Here is a 20,940-nt window from a genome sequence, read left to right as displayed (position 1 = left end):
TCTCTGGGTTCTTAGTGCAACATACAGAGAGGAGATGCATGTAATCAAAGCTAAGAAGTATGATGCTTTTCCATTACTATGACAAAATATTTAAGAAAGACATTTGAAAGACTGAAACATTTATTTTGGTTGATGATTTTGAGATTTCTATTTGTGGCTGTCTGGATCTGTTTATTTTGAACCGGTGAGAGGCAGATTATCACTGCCACAGTCTGCTTTTCTGGATTAAACACTGATCACATACATCTTGGGAAAGGAAAGGGTTCCTTTTGTCTGATAGGTTATCATCCACCATCAAGGGAAGATTAGGCAGAGACTTTGAAGCAGAGACTACTGGGTAATACTATCTACTGGCTTGTTCTCTCTGGCTTGCTCTTGGCTTCTTTTTTGGCCCAAGTTCACCTGCTAAGAGGTGGCACTGTCTTCAGTGGGCTGGGCCTGCCCACATTAATCAGCAATCAATAAAATGCCTCCATAGATGTGCTCACAGGCTCACAGTATGATCGAGGCAATTTGTCAACTGAGTTTCTCTCTTCCCAGATGACTTTGCAACAAGTTGGCAAAATACCAAGCAGCACAGTCATGGTACATGGTAAAGAAAACCGAGCACTCCATGGAAGTCATAAAGGAAAGAGAGAGTGAAAAGAGAGGGACTTGAAATAATAGGTACATTTTAAGATTTTAAAACATTATTTTTAATTACTATGTTAATGTCGTGTGTCTGTGAGCGGATGTATACACATGAGTGTAGGCCCCATGGAGGTCTTTAGAAGAAAGCTGCTTGGAGCAGGTGGTTGTGAGCTGCCCAACATAGGTGCTGGGAACTGAACTTAGGTCTTGTGCAAAAGCAGCAAATCCCCATCTCCCCAGCTCTGAGTTGCGCTTTCGGTTGGCATGCCCCAGTACTAACCTAATTTCTCTAAATAGACCACTCCTCCTAATAGTCTATCCTGCTATTAACTCATCATTGATTAACCCATTGATAAAGTTGACAAAGTTATGATCCCATCTCCTTCCAACACTACTACCAACTGTAGACCCTTCAGTGCATGAACATTTTTGCAGAGAAGGATGGGCTTCATATTTATACCATGAGAGAAGACGGAACATGTTTGCTTGGGAACAGAAATACAGAAATTGTAAAGAATCAGTGTGACTTAGCCTGATTCCCAAATCATATGATACATAGAGCTGTAGTCTTCCATTTATTTTGCAGGTTCCTAGGACTCAGGGATGCGCGTCAGGAACTTCCCTTGGGTCCAAAAGATCATACTCTGCCCTGGCTTTACCAGATCACCCCGCTCTCTTCCACAGTTCTGCTTGTGATTTTTGGTGGACATGCTGTACACTAATACAGCCTTGAGAATAAAGGCTCATGTTCACTTCCATCTGTCAGGTCCATGGAGCAGGGCCTGACATATTGCAACCACTTAACAACTACTGAACTACCAGGTGTCTGAAAATGCTGAATGACCACTGGGAAAAGACAATAGGCTAAAAAGTATGGTTTACAAAAGCTCAAATCCAGGATGGGGACAAATACAAGACTGATGACACCCTTCATGATAGAGTGATGGTAAGCTGTCTTTTAAACATGATTATTTGTGTGTGTGTGTGTGTGTGTGTGTGTGTGTGTGTGTGTGTGTGTATGCCCATGGAAGCCAGATGAAGGTGTTGAATCCTCTGGAGCTGGAGTTACAGGTTGTTGTGCACCACCCAGCTCAGGTGCTGGAAAGGAAACTCAAGTCTTCAGCAGGAGCATCAGGTACTAAACACTGAGCCATCTCTTCAATCCAAGACTAAGTCATGCATGCAACATCAACTGACCATTTCTACTCCCTTCTTAGCTGTGACAAGACTCTGAACAGGCTAAGAGTTTGTGATGGGCCACTGGTTAATAATATTACTCTGAGCATCCATCAAGGGGAGCTATGCATGCATTAGCTCATTTGACTCTCATAATGGCCCCAAGAGGTGGATGCTATAATTACTGTGCTCATTTCACAGGCTGAAAGAGATTAAGGCACTTGGCCAAGGTCACAGGCCTCTAATAGGACCAGTCCAGGGTATAAATTCTGCTTGTCTGAGTCCAAGGTTCCAGTCCACAAGCACTCTGCTATTTGCTTACTACAGGAGAGTGCACCAGTATTAATTCTGCAAAAACACCTTACGGACGAGAATTCTAGCAATAGAGCCAGAGCAGTGAAGCCCCTGAGGTGCTCACAATGAAGATGATGGAGGGATGAGTGGGGAACTTTTGTAGACAATGAGTCTGTTGTCAAGGAGAGTGAAAGAGATGCTCCAGGAAGCTAGAAGCCTCTTTAGATCTCTGAGCATCATTGTTAAAGACAGAGATTGGATTTATTTTGGGGGAAAACTAGGAATATCATGTGTGTTCCAAGCTGACAGGTTTCTAAGCAATATGAATGTTAAACTTTTTGGAACTACATTCTCACATGTTAGTTTGTGTGAGCACTACCCAGAGAGCTTGTCAGAGCACACACCCCTGCACAGATATTTGCATTCAGCACATTTAGGGTGATGTTTTCCATTTGCATTTTGAACACGCTCTGAGTTGAGGACCTCTGCTGTACCTTGGCTGGCTCATGCTTTGAGCAACAGTGTCCTCGAACAGGGGATAAGGGATATTTTCTTGGGCCAAGGGAAATGGCTTGGTGCTTAAAGCACTTGCCACACAAGAGCACCATAGTTTGGGTTTCCAGGACACATGTAAATGCCAAGAGATTATGGTGACCTCTCTCCAATTCCATCCTTGTAGGGTAGAGATGGGATCTCCTAGCGAGCTGGTTGGGGATACTATCCAGGTTTGATTGTTAGATCCTGCCTCAATGAAGAAGGTTTAAGAGCAACTTAAGAATATTCCTATCATCAACACCAGGCCATTACATGTATACACACATGTGTCCACATTGTTCAAACATGCACACATATCACACACATGGAAAGAAGTAATGTTTTCTGTAAAGAACTCTATAGTGACTATTCTAGGCTTTAATGACTGTGCCTTTACAGTGCAGAAGCCAAAGATGATTGATACAACGTAAATGAATGAATAGGTGTTACAATACATCAGGCAGTCCAGCCCTTCTACTTCAGTTGGAGTTCTTCGTTGCCCTCAGTAGACATCACTGGCTAGTCTGACAATGGAAGGGGATATTTCAGTGCTTTGCCATGGCAGAGCACCATCTGATCATTATTGGTTCTTCAAGAAGGTCCCGGACCTGTTTCTGTCAAGTTGTCCCTGATGGCCAACCTTCAATCTTGACCTTAGTCAGTAGAAAGCACTAAGAATTGGGCTATGTCTCACTGACCACAGGTTGATGGCAGCACCTGAGAAGCACCTCTGAAGCTGGGTCGTGTATGTGTATGTGTAAGTTGACAGAGGTAAAGAACGGTAGCAGGGGATTTACACAGGCCATTGGAGGGAGCCTTACACATGGTGGGAGCTCCATATCTTCAGCAATGTGTACACCACCAGATCTGCCCGATGTTGGGGGGATGAGTCCATTAGGAAAGGCTCTAACCTTCCAGCTCAGGTGTGAAGTCCAGCATCAATGACTGGACTCTGTTTTAGGGCTAAACTCAAGTTGTCAGGATCCAGGAAAACCCTTATCCTCAAGGAGCAGGGCTGAGTCCCAGGTTGCAGTACTCTGCCACTTTCTTACCATAGGAGGATGTAGTGTTGACCCTGCAAAACCATCTTACAGTTCAGAGGTTAATCAACAGGCTGATAATGCCATGAAGCATCTGAGATGCCCATGGTAGAAGTGACAGAGAGAGAACAAGTCTTATTTATTTTGTAGAACATGACTCTAGTGGCCATCATAACACCCCAGTGAAGAGAGGCTCAACATTGGTTTCTTGGCCAAGAGCTGGGACCTGTTTCATGAGGGAACCAAAAGTTTTCTTTCCAATGAGCTTCCTCGGTTGGTCTTGATCTACTTACCCACTGTCTGTCTGTGTCTGTCTGTCTGTCTGTCTGTCTGTCTGTCTGTCTGTCTCTCTCTCTCTCTCTCTCTCTCTCTCTCTCTCTCTCTCACACACACACACACACACACACACAGAGAGAGAGAGAGAGAGAGAGAGAGAGAGAGAGAGAGAGAGAGAGAGAGATTCCTATTGAGCTGTGTTGCTTGCACATACCCATAGACACTGCAGAGGACCTGGCTTCCAGTCCATGTGTGAAGAAGCTATGCTATAGTTTGTAGAATGGACCCTGGGCATGGGACTGTGAAGTCAGGGGCTCTGTGCCTTTGGGGATTCTGGAAAATGTGCATTCCTTGTGTCCCTCAACTGGGGTAGATTACTCTGTAGCAAGCAGATTCCATTTCATTGATAGGTAGAGCCTAATTCACATACTTCTGTCTCTGGGCAAAGGCTGATGGGAAAGAGTTTCAAGCTTCTGATATAATATGAGGGTGTGTGTGTGTGTGTGTGTGTGTGTGTGTGTGTGTGTGTGTGATCCCAACTAATGAGCTCCCAACTCAAGGAACAAAGACATGAAAATGAATTCCAAATGCTCACTAGCCCTCTGAAGAGACAGTTTTGAGATCAAGTCCAACACATCTAGAAATCAAATCCAATCTTTCTTCCTTTTCTCACCTTCAGCCGTTGGATGCTGGAGCTCTGAATTGTGAGGCTCTCACGCTTGTACAGCCAGCACTTTGCCTATGGAGCCATTTGTCTGGCCCCCAAGCTGATGGTTCACTTCTTACTCTTCCCCAGGCCTTCAGAAAGAGTTCAGTTTGTTATTTACAAGGGACCTCATTTGTTAGCAATGAAAAATGTGTTTTCCCCTTTCCTAGAGAGGAGTCTTTGGTGTCTCCAAAGCTCATGACAAGAAGCAAAGGTTTTAAAAACTATGAAGGTATGTGAGTAGAACAGTCCAGTTAATACCCTGAGTACAGTCAGTGCACCCAGGAGTCCAAATTGAAAATAGACTGGTTGGACCTCAGTGAGGCAGCTACCTAGATTTTAGGCTTGTGGCAACATGGAATTTCCTTTTCCGGAAGTGTTGAGGCATTTGGCTGGGTCCACCAGACTGGCAGAATAAGGATGGCATTGTTGGGTGTGGAGATAGAGAAACATATCCGACAGACTGCACATGCCCTGTTAGCTATGCTTGAATACTTCCAGTATGCCACATCAGCTTGTGGGGGAAGAAGTGTGAGGCCGAACATTCCAACACACGCAAGTGTGTACGTGTCTGATGGAGGAGGTACTGACTCTGAGTTTGCGAACATAGCTGCCTTTTATCCCTAATCTAGTCCAAACAACTTTAGCAATTGTTAGAGACACTGAAACTGCTAGAGGGAAGTTGGGGAGTACTCGAGTATTTTCTCTGACTCTTAGTTAAACATTGGCAACTTTTCTGAGCCTGTAAATATTATTGGGGTCCAGCCATTTCTCTTTGTACTCTATGAAAATTAACTCAGTCCACAGGGGCTGCAATCACTGCCAAAACCCCCAAGTGTGGGTTCTTCCTCCACACTGACAAAAATAACAGTTAATTAGGCTGCAACACCCAAAGGAAAGTGAACTCACACCACCAATCACAGAGAGGCATGCAAAGTGTTGCCATGGCAACTGGCATTTACAGCTCTTCCATTTTAATGTATCAAGGGCTGAGGATAATTTCCCAGTGAGAATACAGGAGGGTGGGGTACCCCCTTCCTTCTTTCTGCCAGTCTGTAACCAGCACAGGACATCCATTCTTGTGGCAACAGGTTTAAAGGAAAGAAGAGACGCCCACAAAAGAAGCAAACACCTGGCACGGATGCTCACAGGCCTTGGAAGTCTCAGGGAGGACAGCACACATTCTTAGACTCAGCACGGCAGCACTGTTGGCACATAGGAGCTGTAAGCCATGGCTTCGCTTGCAGGTGAACTTTGTTTTCATGGAAATCCTCCCTGCCTTCTTGGCTTTTACTGCACACTCTGTTCTCAGCCCCTAATAGTCATCATCTTATTCACTCTTCATGACTAAGTGGGAAGTGATTGTTATTCTCCATTTATAAATGAAGGTTAGGAGAGGTGAGATACCTTAACCATATAGTCTGGGGCAGAGCCTAGATTCTCCATGTCAGTTTCCACATCCCTTGTACTGTCTATCTTCTCTGTATATCAACTCATACGCTTTGTAAATAGGGGTAGATATACTTGCTACCATTACTATCAGTTAGCCATGGCTGCGTAACAAATGGCACAATATCCCAATGGCAGGTAAAGCACACCCTCGGACAGATTGGAGCTCTATTCTTATATGTTCATTCCCAGCCTCAGGAAGAAACATCTAGCCAAAGGAAGCTGTTCCCCTGGTGATGGATGAGTCATCATAGAAGCTAACCAATCACAAAAGTCTGTTTCAAGCCCTCCTGGGTCACATCTAATTTCCTATTGGACAAAGCAAGTCAAGTGGTCAAATTCAAGAAGCAGAGACGCATGCTCCAAATTTTGTAGCTGTGGTTTCAAACTTTTATGGCAAGAATATGGAGACAAAGAGAGATGAAGAGCAGCATGAATATGCATGAGCAGGTATCTCTGTTGTAGGATATAGAATCCTTGGGTATATGCCCAAGAGAGGTGTAGCTCTTTTATGTGGTAGATTTATTTTTGGCTCCTTTGACACTCCTCCATGCTGATGTCCACAGTGGCTGCACCAGTTGGCACTCCCACCTGCAATGAGTAAGTGTTCCCCTCCCCCACATTCACATGAGCATTTATTTTTAAAAGAAATTTATTTTTTTATTTTTTTGTATTTTAGCCATTTTGACTGTGGTCAGATGAAATCTCAAAGCAGTTTTAATTTACATTTTCCTGATGGCTAAAGGGTTTTTTTTTTTCCTTTTTTTCTTTTTTATTAGATATTTTCTTTATTTACATTTCAAATGTTATCCCCTTTCCTAGTTTCCACTCCAAAAATCCCCTATCCTCTCTCCCCTCCCGCTGCTCCCCAACCCACCCATTCCTGCTTCCTGGGCCTGGCATTTGAGAATGTTCTTTAGACATCTTCATTTTATCTTTTGAGAACTCTCTGTTTAGTTTCATGCCCCATTTTTTAACTGGGTCATTTACTTTCTTTTAGTTCTTTATGTAATTTTTAGTTCTTTATGTAATCTAGATACTAACCCCTTGTTAGAGGTATAGCTGGTAGAGATGTTTCCCATTTTAATGTGCCCTCGACTGAACTGATGCAACCTGTGGCCCTAGAGAGAACCTCCTATGTCTATCTGTTAGAGATATGCATTAAACCAACTCTTAATGACTTCCCATCATACCCATAGATCAATTAAGCGCTCAATCGTCATCAGAGATGCATCTATTTGAAGTAGATGGTGATTAACATAGATACTCACAATTGATAAAGGTGCAGAGAATAAGAAACTACAGAATGCTCAGACTTAAGTGAAACATCTAGACCACATTTCTTCCTCCAAAAGCTCACAGATCATTGCAGAAGAGAGACCGGAACAGTGTAAGATCCAGAGGCAGTAGATGATTATGTGGAAATAATGTTTTCCGGGGCACAGCCCACAAGTTGTATGAAATATTGACTCATAGCAGTTGAACGGTATGCGCAAGACCTGTGCAAGCTCAAGCCAGACAAAATTCCACTGAGGATTTTGCACCAGGGCTACATCAGTGAAGCAAATACCCACCTTTGAAGAGTTCCCTGGGTAATGTAACTCTCTCTGATAGACACTGGGAAGGCAGAGAGAAATTCAAATATACCTCTACATGTTTCTTATGAGAGCCTGTCTCAGAAAGGAGCACACATCACAGTTACCTGGGGAAGCTTGTTAAAATGCAGGTGCTCAGATGACAAACCATAGTCTTTAGTTCATTGGTCTTGAGTGGAGCCTAGGAATCTACCTCTGGGACCAGCTCTTGTGCATGTTTCTCAAACAATCTGATCCTCACCCTTCTCTTTGAGTCCTTGCTCATACTACGTGAGACATAGGATAACAAGATTATGGTGAGCAGATTCTTGCAGAGCAGCCTTTTTTCTCAGTCCTAGGGAGGCTGAGGCATAAAGCTCACAGGTTCAAGGCTAGCTTGGAGTATAAAGTGAATTCAAGGTCTGTAGAAGCAACTTAGGTAGACAATCTCTCAAAATAAACAGTAAAAAGAAAACCAAGGAGCTAGCTCAGACCTGTAGTCTAGCATGTCCAAGGATCTTCTTTCAATTCCTAGTAGGTCTGTGAGTTTCCTAACATCACTTTGGCTTGCTGGATACCGAGCCTTGGTCAAGTCTATAGTGAGTCTCTGCCCAGCTCCAGTTTGGTCAGAAACACAGGGAACTTGATGCCATTAGTGATAAAGACACCATGACCCCTCCATGTCCCACTTGACAGATATAGACAGATGGGGACTTCTGTGATCATTTCTGGTTGGGGGTTGGGTCAGCTTTTTGCTGATTGACTCCTCGATGATCAGATCACTGAATGAACCTCAGGACTGTCACCTCAGGCTCCGTGAGGAAGGTGCTGAATTCTGGTTTTGGCAGTTGAAAACAGAGAACACAGTTACATTTCTCAGGAGTGACTGCAGTACTCCAAGTCATACCCACAGTCTCTATCTTTTTATTCTTTCTTACACTTCTGCTACGGTTTAGCTGCTCTTTGGCCTGAGAGCCTTGAGTTACCACTTAACTTTCTGTTTCAAGATGAAGATCACAGAACCAGCAGTCTCTAGAGTTGGGTATTTACAATGTGCCTGGCAGTGTTCAGTGCTTTAAAAAACCTGCAGCAACAGCACAGGAACACCTACACTTGCCTCTACTTTATCTTTGTTATCAGCTGATAAAGAAACTTAAACTCGAGTAGGAATTGCTTGAGACACCTCGAAATAGCACCTATGCTTATCATGTTTTCAAAATCACCGTGGCTTTTTATAATTCTTTTATAATTGCCACCATATCTTGCTACTTAGTAAGTTAATGAGGATGCTCTATTAGCAGGAAAGTATGCAGGGAGCCTTCTGGGATGACCACAGTTTCCATTTTTATATGGGCGCATGCGACAGACCTATACTAGCATTTTCTTTCTTACTAAATTTTTTTACTGACTTTTTGTGGATTTCATATCATGCACCCCAACCCCACTCATCTCCCCACCCTCTCTATCTGTCCTCTGCCCTTGCAACCTTCCCCACAAAACAAAACAACAAAGCAGAAACCATCTCCCATGGAAGCTGCCTTGTGTCATAATGTGTCTGTCCCATAGTATACTCTTTTGCCCAAGCAGCTTTACCTGCAAATGTTCATTGCACTGAGTCATTGGCCTGGTTGGAGGCCTCTGGCTTCTGCTACACTATCAATACTGGATCCTTACCTGGACTCCTCTCAATCCTGATGTTCTGTGTCATGGAGATCTTGTAGCTTTGGTTCTGCAGGACCAGCCCCTTCACCTGCTCCAGCAGTTCATAAATGAGATAGATGTTGGGATGGCCCAACTTAAAGCCCTGGATCTGGGTCTGGGTGGTAGCTGAGTTGCTGAGCGCACCAGCGCTCCCACACTTACACCATCAGGATCAGCTTTTCCACACCCAACCACCAGGGGTCAGCTCTCCAGCACTGCCCTGGCAAGGGACAAGGCCATCTCTAGAGGTTATACACTTGAAGCCTGCTTTTCTCCACCCATGCCACCAGGGCCAGCTCTACTGTGCTGCCCAAACAAGGTGTGGGGCCTGCTTTCCCAAGTGCTGCAGCTGGCAAGGGGGCTGTGCTAGCATTTCGTTCCTGGTACCACGGTACAGAGAGAACCCATTAAGGAAAGAAAGACTTACCTTGTGGTTTCAGATCTTTCATCTCCCAGTCCTTGGCTCAGCTGATTCTGAGCCTACACCTGACATAGTATATCAGAGGCTGGGAGTGAGTGACAGGGGAAATTCATCATCTCTGGGTAGACAAGAAGAGAGAGGGGTGAGAGTAAGTGACTCAGGGGCCAGATAGAACCTTGAAAGCTATAGCTCCAGTGTCCTAATTCCTTCATCCAGGTGCCACCTCCTAAAGTTTCCAGAATAGTGTCACTAAGATCAAACATTCAATGATGAGCGTGTGGGGCAGAATTCATATTCAAACTCCAGTAAGAACCACATCGATTTGCTCAAGTTGTTCAGCTCAGTTTAGAGTGATGACTTCCAAAGTAAGTATATTTTACTTCAAAAATAGTGAAGCAGAGAGGGAAAGTGTATGAGATTTTAATGGAGCTGGAGGGGCCGAGTCATGATGGGTGCACGAATTTCATTCTGCTCTTCTGATGACTCTGGATGTGTTTGAAATTTCCCATAATGAAACATGTGTGGAAAGAACCTCATGCCTTAGCCACAGTTGAAAACATGATGACAATGAGGGCATTTGTGGCACAGGCATGGTATCCCAGCACCTGGGAAGCTAACGCAAGAAGATCAAGAGTTCAGGGCTACCAGCCTGGGCTACCTAATGAAACCTCATGTCAAAAAAAATTATGGTGACTGTAGTTTGATATAGTTAGTTTCTCTTTCATTACTATGCATCCTTTTATTCATGCATCTAGATACACACTTTCTAATAGATGGTGTCCACAGGCATAGCAAGATAGCTGACACTAAATATTTAAGATCCTCCCGTTATTTATACTTCCTCTGGCATGAGATGCCAAGACACCCTTGAATTATAGCCTGTGTATCTGTAGAGAGGTTTACAGTTTCAAAAGACCCTCCTTCCCTGGTCACATTTCATCTGCACAGCGGTGAGGATCCGCTGATGACATCCTCAGGACTGAAGGCTGGCTTCTTAATAGCTGGCCTGTGGTAAACGAGACAATTACCAGAAATTGTGATAATTTCTGACTCTGTTCTTACTGAGCAGTGTGAACGCAGTGAGGATGCGTTTACTGCAATGTGATCAGAAAATACAGTGGTACAGACTCCCTGTTTTTGAAACTGAAAGGCAATTTCTCTTTATATGTATGCTCTACTACCTGCACAAAATGCAAAATATTGAAAGCACTCATTTAGAAACAACTCAGGGCTAAGGACAATCTTGAATTATCATGGTGGTTATTTCCTTGTTTTCTTGGAGTTTTCCGTATAAACACATGTTGCCATAGCTTTCTTGTTAGAACTGTCTTTGCTGTATCACAAAGGTTCTGGGAAGTCATTTAAATCCCCAGCAGTTTTCAGTTCCCTGGTGTCTTCATTAACCCTTTCATCCTTTCAGAGTATGTCTGTCTGAGTCAGTAAGATGGCTCAACCTATGAGCCCAGTCTGACAATCTGAATTTTATCCTTGGGTCCCACAAGATAGAAAAAAAGCCTGACTCCCTCCAGTTATGCCCTGATCACCACAGGCATGACAGGGCACGTGTGCCCCACAATGGAATAAGTAGTGTAATAGAACACTTAAAAAGAGCATGTAGTTCCCTGTCATATGTTCACAACCATCGAGTCAAAGCAGCAGATTATATACCCACCAACAGATGGATGGGGAAAAACAATGACCATATGTACAGTGGAATTATATTTAGTTTAAGAATTAAACTACATTGTTTTCAGGAAAGTGGGTGGAACTGGAGATCATCATGTTAAGTAAAATAAGCCAGAGTCAGAAAGACAAACACTGTGCATTTCCTCATGACCAAGAGTAGAAGTGGGGGTGATGGGGAGACGAAGGAAATCCACAGAAGAGGCAACTGTGAGAGATACTAAAGGTATATATGAGTAAAGAATATACGATGAGTATATTAAAATGATAAACTGAAGCCAAATATTCTGTATGCTAGTTTTGAAAGTTAATAAGAAATTATTGAGTGTGTACTTGACCAGTTATTGTATCAAATTCTGGTAGTATAGTATCAACTGAGATTCTCTGAACAAAGGAAATGTTTTCATACACACACATGTGCACGCCAGCACATGTGTGTCTGTGTGTATACACGTGTATGCATGTTTACTTCAAAAATAGTGGTGCTTGGTGAGGAAGGGACTAGGGATTCTGATGGAACAAGAGGGGCAGAGTCTTGGTGGATCTGGAGTTAGAGCAATGACTGTACAAATTTAATTAGACTCTTACGTTCATTCTGTGCATGTTTAAACTTTTCCATAACAGAACATTTGGGAAAGATCCTCACATATTGATTTAAATTGTGCAAAGCTGGGTGTGGCACACACCTGTGCCTTTTGACTTCGATGCCATCGATTGATCGAAATTCTACATATGAGCGAAAGCGCAGACAATTGTAGTTAAACATTAATGGGATGAGATGAGTGGATGGCTGAGAATGTTTAGAAGGACAAACCCCAGTTCTGGAAGCTCCGATGGCTGCGGAGTGGGTATCTGTGAGCTGCAGGCAACCCTGCAGACAGAGAAGGTGGGCTGATGCAGAGTCAATAGGAAAACAGCAGATGAAAGGCCACCCTGTTGCAGGAAGGCATTGGCACCATGAGATTGTTTGTTTTCTCTAATACAATGTGAAAGTGCTAATGGGATTAGCCTTTTGTGATGAATGCTAATATGATATGAAAACAAATGCTAATATACAATGTGAAATTGCTAACAAAGGAGAAAATTGCCAATAAAATTCAATGGACCTCACTGATAACATGCTTCCCACACTTCCCTGATCTGTCCAAGGCTGTCTGGCAGCAGAGCAGAAAAGAAACTGAGCTTGCAGGTTACTTGGTCATAGACAGTCATGGCTTCATAAAAAATTACCTCTGTGTGGGAGTGCAGGCACACACGGGACATTTGGGAACACACACACACACACACACACACACACACAGAGAGAGAGAGAGAGAGAGAGAGAGAGAGAGAGAGAGGGAGAGAGAGAGAGAGAGAGAGAGAGGAGTATATAGGTGTTGTGGTAAATCTTCTCTCAAATATGCCCCAGTAATGAAAATACAACACAATTAATATGATTACATGTTGTGCTACTAGACTGGGCAGATCTTCCACTACACCACCATCTTCCACAGCTTATGAGACCCCTTAGAACTTTCGGTTTCTCCAGGCCATGTGCTTCTGCTCCGCTTTTCTTCTTCTTTTCTTTTCTTCTTTTCTTCTTGTTCCTCCTCTCCCTCTTCCATTTTCTCCTTCTTCTCTCTCCCTACCTTCCACTCCACCTTCCCTTTTATCTGCCCAATCATCAGCTCTCTTTTATTTCACAAATTAAGGTGGGAAGCAGGTTTACAGGAAATTACCTGAGTGCTGACTCAGTCCTTGTTCACAACCACTCACAGGAGAACGGAATTGACATCAAATATAATTAGCCCCAGAGCTATTCACAACATTCAGGTGTCTTGTGGGTCCAGGTGTAGGTCTCAGGCAAGCCAGGAAAAGCCTTTCTTCTTTTAGGCCTTGAAACCGTCTAGAATTTGTTCTGTCTTCATATGCTTGACACTATAGCAGTGTGTAATTACTCAGGGAGAAGCTTACCTTCTCTGTCACCTCTCATGAGAGGCAGACAGAGGGAAATGACCTACCTATGGGCACAGAAATGGGTAAGAATCCATATCGTGGGTTTTCCTATTCTTTCCATCTCCTCTCACTGCATTTCCTCCTCCTCCTCCCCCTTCCCTCCCTCTCCTCCTCTTCCTCCTCTCCCCCCTTGGCTATCTTTATCACATGAACCTCCTTTATCCCTGTGTCTTCTGCTTCCTTAAAAAAATAAAACACATAAAAATATGGAAAAATACCACATTTTCTCCATATTCTCCACTTTCTCCAAATATTGTAATCCTTATTATTTTTATTGTTCCAAGGGTTATTTTTTTTCTCCAGCAAAAGCTAATAGTTGCTTTGGAAATGGACTTTGATTCTATAGTTGCCTGGTTTACAACACAAATTAGAGTGAAAACTCGGGTAAGTTACTCAAAAATTCGTCATAGATGCTTACTTTTCTAAGCCTTGTTATCTGCACCCACGAAATAGTAATAAATAGTAATGTCAACTGTAATTGAGACTATTAGTCAAAGGACGTATGCAGAGAGAAATACTGGAAATGGGTGGTTTTTCTTCTCCTTTGAAATATTCTTTAGTAATACTTGGTGGTATTTTTATTATACTCAATCCTAGCAGGCTGGTTGCTTTCTTATTATAACTACTATGTTCTGACACTTACTTTACTATTCCTAAGTGAAATTTATAGATTATGAATTCCCATACCCACATAATTGCATAAAACTTAATGTAATGACCTCACAGTATTATAAGGGAGAAAGAAAAAAAAGGCAGTTTATATAAAATTACATGCATTCCAATATGTAAGTGCTTGTTTATGGATATAGAAGTCATGATGAAGCAGCTGGAACTTGTCCCTGTATCTAGAACCACCATGGATGGAGGGAAGGCTATAGAGGGTGCACTTATGACACCAGCACGGAGGACACGAAGACTGGAAGATCCCTGGGCTAGCCAGCAGCCAGTCACGATGAATCAATGAGAGACCCTGTCTTAAAAAAATGAAGTGTGGAGTAAACGAGAGAGATACAGGCACTAGTTGACAGTGCATAGCGGTGCATATGTGTCCAGACAGATGAGCACATAGATGCACAAACATAACACACATAAATCATAAGACAATAAATCAGAGGAAGGCAGTGCTCCTTTGAGAGGGTCTGTGACAAGCTGGAAAGTGCTGGGTTGCATGACTCCCTCTCCTTCAGACTAAATGCAAGTGGAATATTGGTGCTGACTCCACATAAGAACATTGAAAGTGAGCCTAACCCACACAGCTTGGGCACATCTCAACAGCCATACTTTGTCAGAGTCATCAGACGGTCTCTACACACATCCATGCTACTGCTAAGAGAGGGTTCGCCTCAGACTAAATATTTAATTGCTTCTTGCTTCCTGAGACCACAGTGGATATTGTCTTCTCTTCCCCCAGGCCAACTTCCTTGTATTTTTGTTAATAAACTAATTACCTGCCAGATGGCTGGGGAGAACATCATCCCGGGAGAAATGATAGCACTGTCACCAATGGCCAAGCTGGTCAGGAATGGTTTGTATCAAAGCCAGACTGCGGTGTGAGAGGAAGGCTTTGTGGCACACAGTCCCATTTAGGTGAGGCAGGTGTTCCAGGGCGCAGGATCCTTATCCTCTTCAGTGGACTCAGGAAGGCTTTTCTGAGATTCACAATCAGTCTCATTCAGAGCTGGGAAGACGTTAACAGAACTTGGGATTTCACTGGGGGAAGAGTTTACTCAATTTAAGCATTTGAATTTCTTAAAGAAAAGCTTTCTGCCCAGTCCTCTCCACAGGCTATTTTTGTTTGTTGTTTGTTTTTGTTTTCTTTCTGAGAGATAATCATTTCTGAGGTTCTTTTACATCTTCAATATTTTGGCTTTAGCTCCTCTTCTTCAGTCTGAAAAGAAGATAAAGTTATTGCTACATTCCTATCCAAACAATCACCATACATATTCTATTGCCCTAAACAGTGGTTAGTGTTAACCCTTCATTTCAAATCAAAACTCCTGGACTGAAGAAATTAGGGCTGGAAGCATCCTCACGGGCTCTGCTGTGCCCCTTGATGTTGTGTTCGCCTTTGCATGATCCCTGAACAGCCTGATCACTTATGCACAAGTCATGTGTTATATCATCTCTGCTCCTCGGGCAAAGCAGACAATGACCTTGGGAACTTTGGGCTGCTGTGTGAGTTGATGTAAGATCCAAGTTTCTGCTGCTGTGCCTGATGCTTCACAACATCTTTATAAACTGTCACTATTAGCACCTAAGGGAGGCAGGCACCTTTCATTGTGAACTTCTTTATTTAGAGAAAGCCAACACCCTTTAAAAACACTCTTAACACACCTTCAAATTTGTTCTTTCTTGTGGTTTCACCCAAAACTGTTTGGAGAAACTTTAGTGGAATCTGCTGATGTCAGTGGGTCATTCTTTTAGGCAATGGTCTACAGCAAACTTGGCCCATGGTAAACTTGACTCCTTCAGAAGAATTGTGAATGCTCAGAAGTCTTCAGGTAAGCCATCTTCCCCCCACCCCCTTGAATGTGTGTTCTAAGACCTTGAGTGGAGCACACCGGAAAGATGTCAGCCATCTTTATTTTATAATGCTTACTCTAGGACCTCAACTGAGCATACTCAAAAATGCACGTCTTAAATCCAGCATGCTTAGATAGATGCCTCTCCCTGCTAAATCCTGGTATGGTCTTTCTTCAGGCACAGCTCTTCTTTGCAAATTAGCCAGTGCTCTCATTATACAATGCAAACAATGCACCTTTCTCTGATCCTGTGTTTGTTGGATCTGCTCATTGGTTTTCTGTTTATCGGGAGAAGAACCTTTGGGATCCAGTTACATCGCTACTGGCTCCTTTCAGGGTCTTATGGGAATCTTGACTTCACTTGATCAAGCACTGCATCTTGAAACCTGCTCTGGGGAAAGCTAGATTTGTTTTTCATTTTAACATGAGAATTACCAGGTTTCCTTGTGGAGTTTGATTGGCCCTCCCCTGCCTGCTCTTTCCTTCATCTCCCTGTCCTCCATCCTGACTAGACTTCCCAGTATTTCTGTTTACTTTCACATCACATGAATTCCTTGCCCCTCCCCAGCCCTCTCCCTTAGAGTTCATTCCCTGCAAGAATCCCCTACTCCTGTCTCTCTGTCTCTGTTTCTGTCTCTGTCTCTCTCACTCTCTCTCACACACACATACACACACACACATGAGACTAAGATGCACACAAGTGAGAGCCATGTGGTATGGGGCTTTTGGAGTCTAGGTTACCTCACTATATTTTATTTTCCTTTTCTTTCCGTCATGTTCTTCACTGATCACTTGCTGCTAAGTGCAAAGAGCTAACCTCAAATACCTAGCTGAGTCCACCCTTTTTTTTTTTTGTTTTGAGGACCACCACAATTTTATCCTCCCCCTTCTGTGACCTTGGCTATGACAATACCATTTTAGTAATCTATTCTGACTCCTGGCCTTTTGAAATCCATTATCTGCACATCAGCCAGAGTCATTTAAAAACTGGACTCATGTCCCCTCTATGCTAAAAGTTTCCAGTCATCCCTGATGGCCTTAGAATTAGACTTGTGCTCTCTACCTACATGTCTATGACCCCAGATGATCCGACCTCATCCATGTGGACAGCCTCTCCTCAAACTTTCCTTTCCGATTGTCATCATCTTGCCACCCTGTCCTCCCAACAATACAAACTTCTCTTCCAACATTCAGGTTTGGTACCTGTGTTCTTTCAGTTCCGAATGCCTGTCATTTGCATTCTCCTTTGATGACTTCCTGTCTCTGTCTCCCTAACTCTGTGTGTGTATGTATGTGTGTATGAATGTATCTCTCTCTCTCCCTCTCTCTCTCTCTCTCTCTCTCTCTCTCTCTCTCTCTGTAGGCATGGACATGCCACAGGATGTGTATGGAGGTCAGAAGTCAGGCTCAGGTGTCTGTCTTCACCTGCCACCATGTTTGAGGTTGGTTTCTATTGTTTTTTCCATTGTGTCTACCAGGCTAGCTAGCTTGTAAACTTCCAGGGGTTTTTCTTGCTCTGTCTCCCATCTCTCTATAAGTGCTCTGTGCCCAGATTTGACCTGCATTCTGGGTGTTTAAACCTGTTTCTTCACACTTACAGGACAAAGGTTTTTAACCTCTGGGTCAACTCCTTGACTGATTTTCATATTTGACCCTTTCAGAATTACTTCCTCCTACTTCGTCTAGTATGTCATATCATTCTATTGTATTTATAAGGTGGTGACATAATTCACTGGTGACATAATTTACTGTTCAATTTGAAACAATTACGAAGTGAAAGGGGGATTCTGTAACATGGGAGCCAAGCAATAAGCTTAAAGCAGGGTAGTCCTGGCGTGGGTACCTCTTGTTATTCTCAGCCTCCCAATTATATGTTTGTTATCTTCATAGGCTTTGTCATTAACTGGTATTTACATGTTTATGATATGTTGGCTTAGTGAAAATGTCCGGGGAATGGGGCTATTGACGCGCTGGCATGGCATGGCATCCTTGAGTAACATTCAGCCCACGGTGCACACACAATCACTACATGTGAAATAAAACCTCCTGAATGGAAGTCACTGAGCTTCCATGGCTTATGGAAGTGTGGGTTAGCTATCCTGGCTACACACCCTTTGTCATAGTGAACAGAAAATCACAAATCCTTCTCTTCTGAGATGATCAGGAATCATGTTCTTTTCCAAATCAGGAGGTGTTGACCAAAGCTGGCTTAGTCACAGGGCTTCCCGTCGATTACTAAGCTCATCTCAGTCACCCCCTATTCTCCCCTTGTTTGAATTATGTGTGATGGGCACAAACCAGAACATATTCCATGAATCAAAGGTGCTCACCCAAGCTGCTTAGAGGAGGTCATGTTTTCACACCATTTGAGACCATACGATAAGTCCTCTCCTTGCTTACTGGTTGGAAATTACAGTAAGGAACACTAGGAAAAAACCCAACAGGATCATTGAATTAATTAGCAAGGGTGGTGACTGTGTAAAATCTGCTTATTGTGTGGAGTAGGGATTGCATTGCATGCTAATGAATACTGAAGTCCCTTGGAAGTGGGAAGTGGAAATGAGTGAAGAGCCCTCTTCAGCCATTTGGTTTCTTCTCAACAGCCCATCCCCCACCAGACTGGCTTTCCCAGGGGCCCCAAACAGAAAATCCCCTTATCACAGGGAGCACAGACTGCAGGCAGGGCTTGCACTTGTACGATTTGAATTTCCATAAAGGAAGGGCCTGGTATTATGTAACTGCTTGTGGGTTCTGAGGGCTTCTAATGGGGCTTCCTTTTGTACCGTTTCTTAGCAACCAATTGAAGTTCCTAAGCTGAAACAAAGAGACCCAAAGCCCATCACTCCTTGCGCACATTCCTGAGTCTAGCCTGTCTCTGAGGGAGCTAGCCTGGGGAATTTGCTCCTTTTCTTCCTTGCTAAAGCTTGACAATCCTTATTCCATCACTGTTTCCTCTGGAAAGGAAATGGAGTTGGGAGGTGGGGAGACACATTAAGGCTAGTTCTCTGCAGAAGGTCAAAGGAAGTTGATAGAGTTTTCAAAACAATTGACCCGTGTATATTCATTGTAATCAGAGGGGACTCTGTGTGAGAGGTCAGAGTGTCCGTAGGACTCCTTCCTCTATCATTTACTGTGTGTCCATGGACAGATTGTCCTACACTTCCTTTTGTGATTCAAGATTAAAGAGCAAAGATCATGTGTTTCTCATTAGCTTGCTTCAAGCATAAAGACAGGTCATTGGTTTAATAAACAGGTATGAGATGAGGGCTTGGATTTTCTTTGTCCTGCACCATCCCTGGTACTGAAGGCAATCAAATGAATAAGACAAAAATCCCTACCCATAGGTTTAAGGAAGCTGTGGTGGGGGATTGAGAAGCTGGTGGAGTGAGAGCATCATGAAGGATCTCTTTGGGAATGTGACACTTAGCACAATCATAAGCTCTACTCACAACCTTAACAAGTGCACATTAAGTATGCCTTAGCTCTCTTTTCTTCATTAATTTGCTGATGTCATTATTCATTCATACATTTGTGCTCACTTCCTTTAGTAACTCAGCGGCTCAGTCACTGACACATCAGTCCAAACATATAGCTCTCTGTTCTTCACTTATATTTTCTGAGGACAAGAATAACAGGGTCCTTCATCCAACATAACAAATACCACTTCAAAGGCGAGAAAAGGCAAGGCTCACAGAACAGTTTCTTAACATCAATGTCCCTGTCATTCAAAGCTATGTAATCGTGTGTGTGTGTGTGTGTGTGTGTGTGTGTGTGTGTGTGTGTGTGGTCTTTGAGTGTGTGTGCCTGAGGGAGAAAGAACTGCCCCGTGATTGTATGCTACAGATCAGCACCCAGTACTACCAGCTTCTACTGACTAGTGTCCTGAAGCACTCTCATCCTGTAATAACCAAACACTTTACTAGACATTGTCAAATGCCCCTTGAAGAGCAAAATTGTCTCCAGCTAGTAATCTCCAGTCTATCAGAAGCCCCTCCTTAGAGAAATGAATGCACCCCATTTCTTGAGACATGAAACAGGATTGGGCTTTCCCTGAGCAGATTTTTTTCAGACGTGTGTGTCTCCTAGAGAGATACAGTTTTGTGTTAGAAAACAGAAAGGGACTTGGGAACTTCTCAAAATCAGAAATAAAAATCTCACCTTCAGGAACTCTTTTTATCATGTCTGAGAACTGTAGCTCATTCAACAAACATCTCAAGGCTTCCTGGAGTCTCAGTTATGACAGAGAACCACCGTTCACATGGAATGCAGGGCAAAGCTGGGTGGTTTGAATTCTGCTCTGACTCTTGATGGTGTCATAGCCACAAAGTGTAACCCATAATCCTTTAGGGGGGATAATAGCAGTGGATACTTCCCACTAAATGTGTCTTTGAAATGAGGAATTCAAAGCAGTTATCTGGGTCTAAGGCACTGTTCAAGGACACTGTCTTTTAAGGTCTTTTGAATACCAGCAAGGTAACTCAGCTGGCTTGCTCCTCACTACCCTGCATGCATGTAGATATTGGAGCCAAATATAGAGGGTCTGAGACCCTATAATGTTTTCAGTGGTGTTGGAGATTGGTGCTAATACTTTGAATCTGTTTGTCCAGAAGCTGAAGGTCCTTGTCCCCAGTTGGCTTTTGATCTATCAATAAAAATGCCAGTGTCCAGTAGTTGGGCACAGGGTGGGACACTTAGAGTTTCATGGGTAGGATGCAGAGAGAATTACCAGGACTGGGAGAAGAATGGGACTCAGTAGCAGCAGGAGATGAAGCCACCCAATCATTTGAGACTTACAGTAAGTGGTCACTGGCCAATTCCCCAACTGGGCCCAGCGGAAGGTTTAGGAGTGCCCAGTCTTTGAATTAGCCAAGGCATTTTAAAACTAACTGGTGTGTGTGTGTGTGTGTGTGTGTGTGTGTGTGTGTGTGTGTGTGTTTTC

The 20,940-nt window shown here is 43.3% G+C and overlaps 1 annotated feature.

The window, feature by feature from the left end:
• Nucleotides 17,790-19,699: an enhancer, noted in NCBI's record as "VISTA enhancer mm1558". NCBI's record gives its function as "enhancer in: neural tube[6/14] | hindbrain (rhombencephalon)[8/14] | midbrain (mesencephalon)[6/14] | forebrain[9/14] | limb[9/14]" and the evidence as "EXISTENCE:transgenic organism evidence [ECO:0001131][PMID:17130149]".

Source organism: Mus musculus, chromosome 7, assembly GCF_000001635.26.
Source record: "Mus musculus strain C57BL/6J chromosome 7, GRCm38.p6 C57BL/6J".
In the NCBI taxonomy this organism is placed as follows: Eukaryota; Metazoa; Chordata; class Mammalia; order Rodentia; family Muridae; genus Mus; species Mus musculus.
The sequence above is the reverse complement of the archived record's forward strand: the minus strand, read 5'-3'. Positions and strand labels throughout refer to the sequence as shown.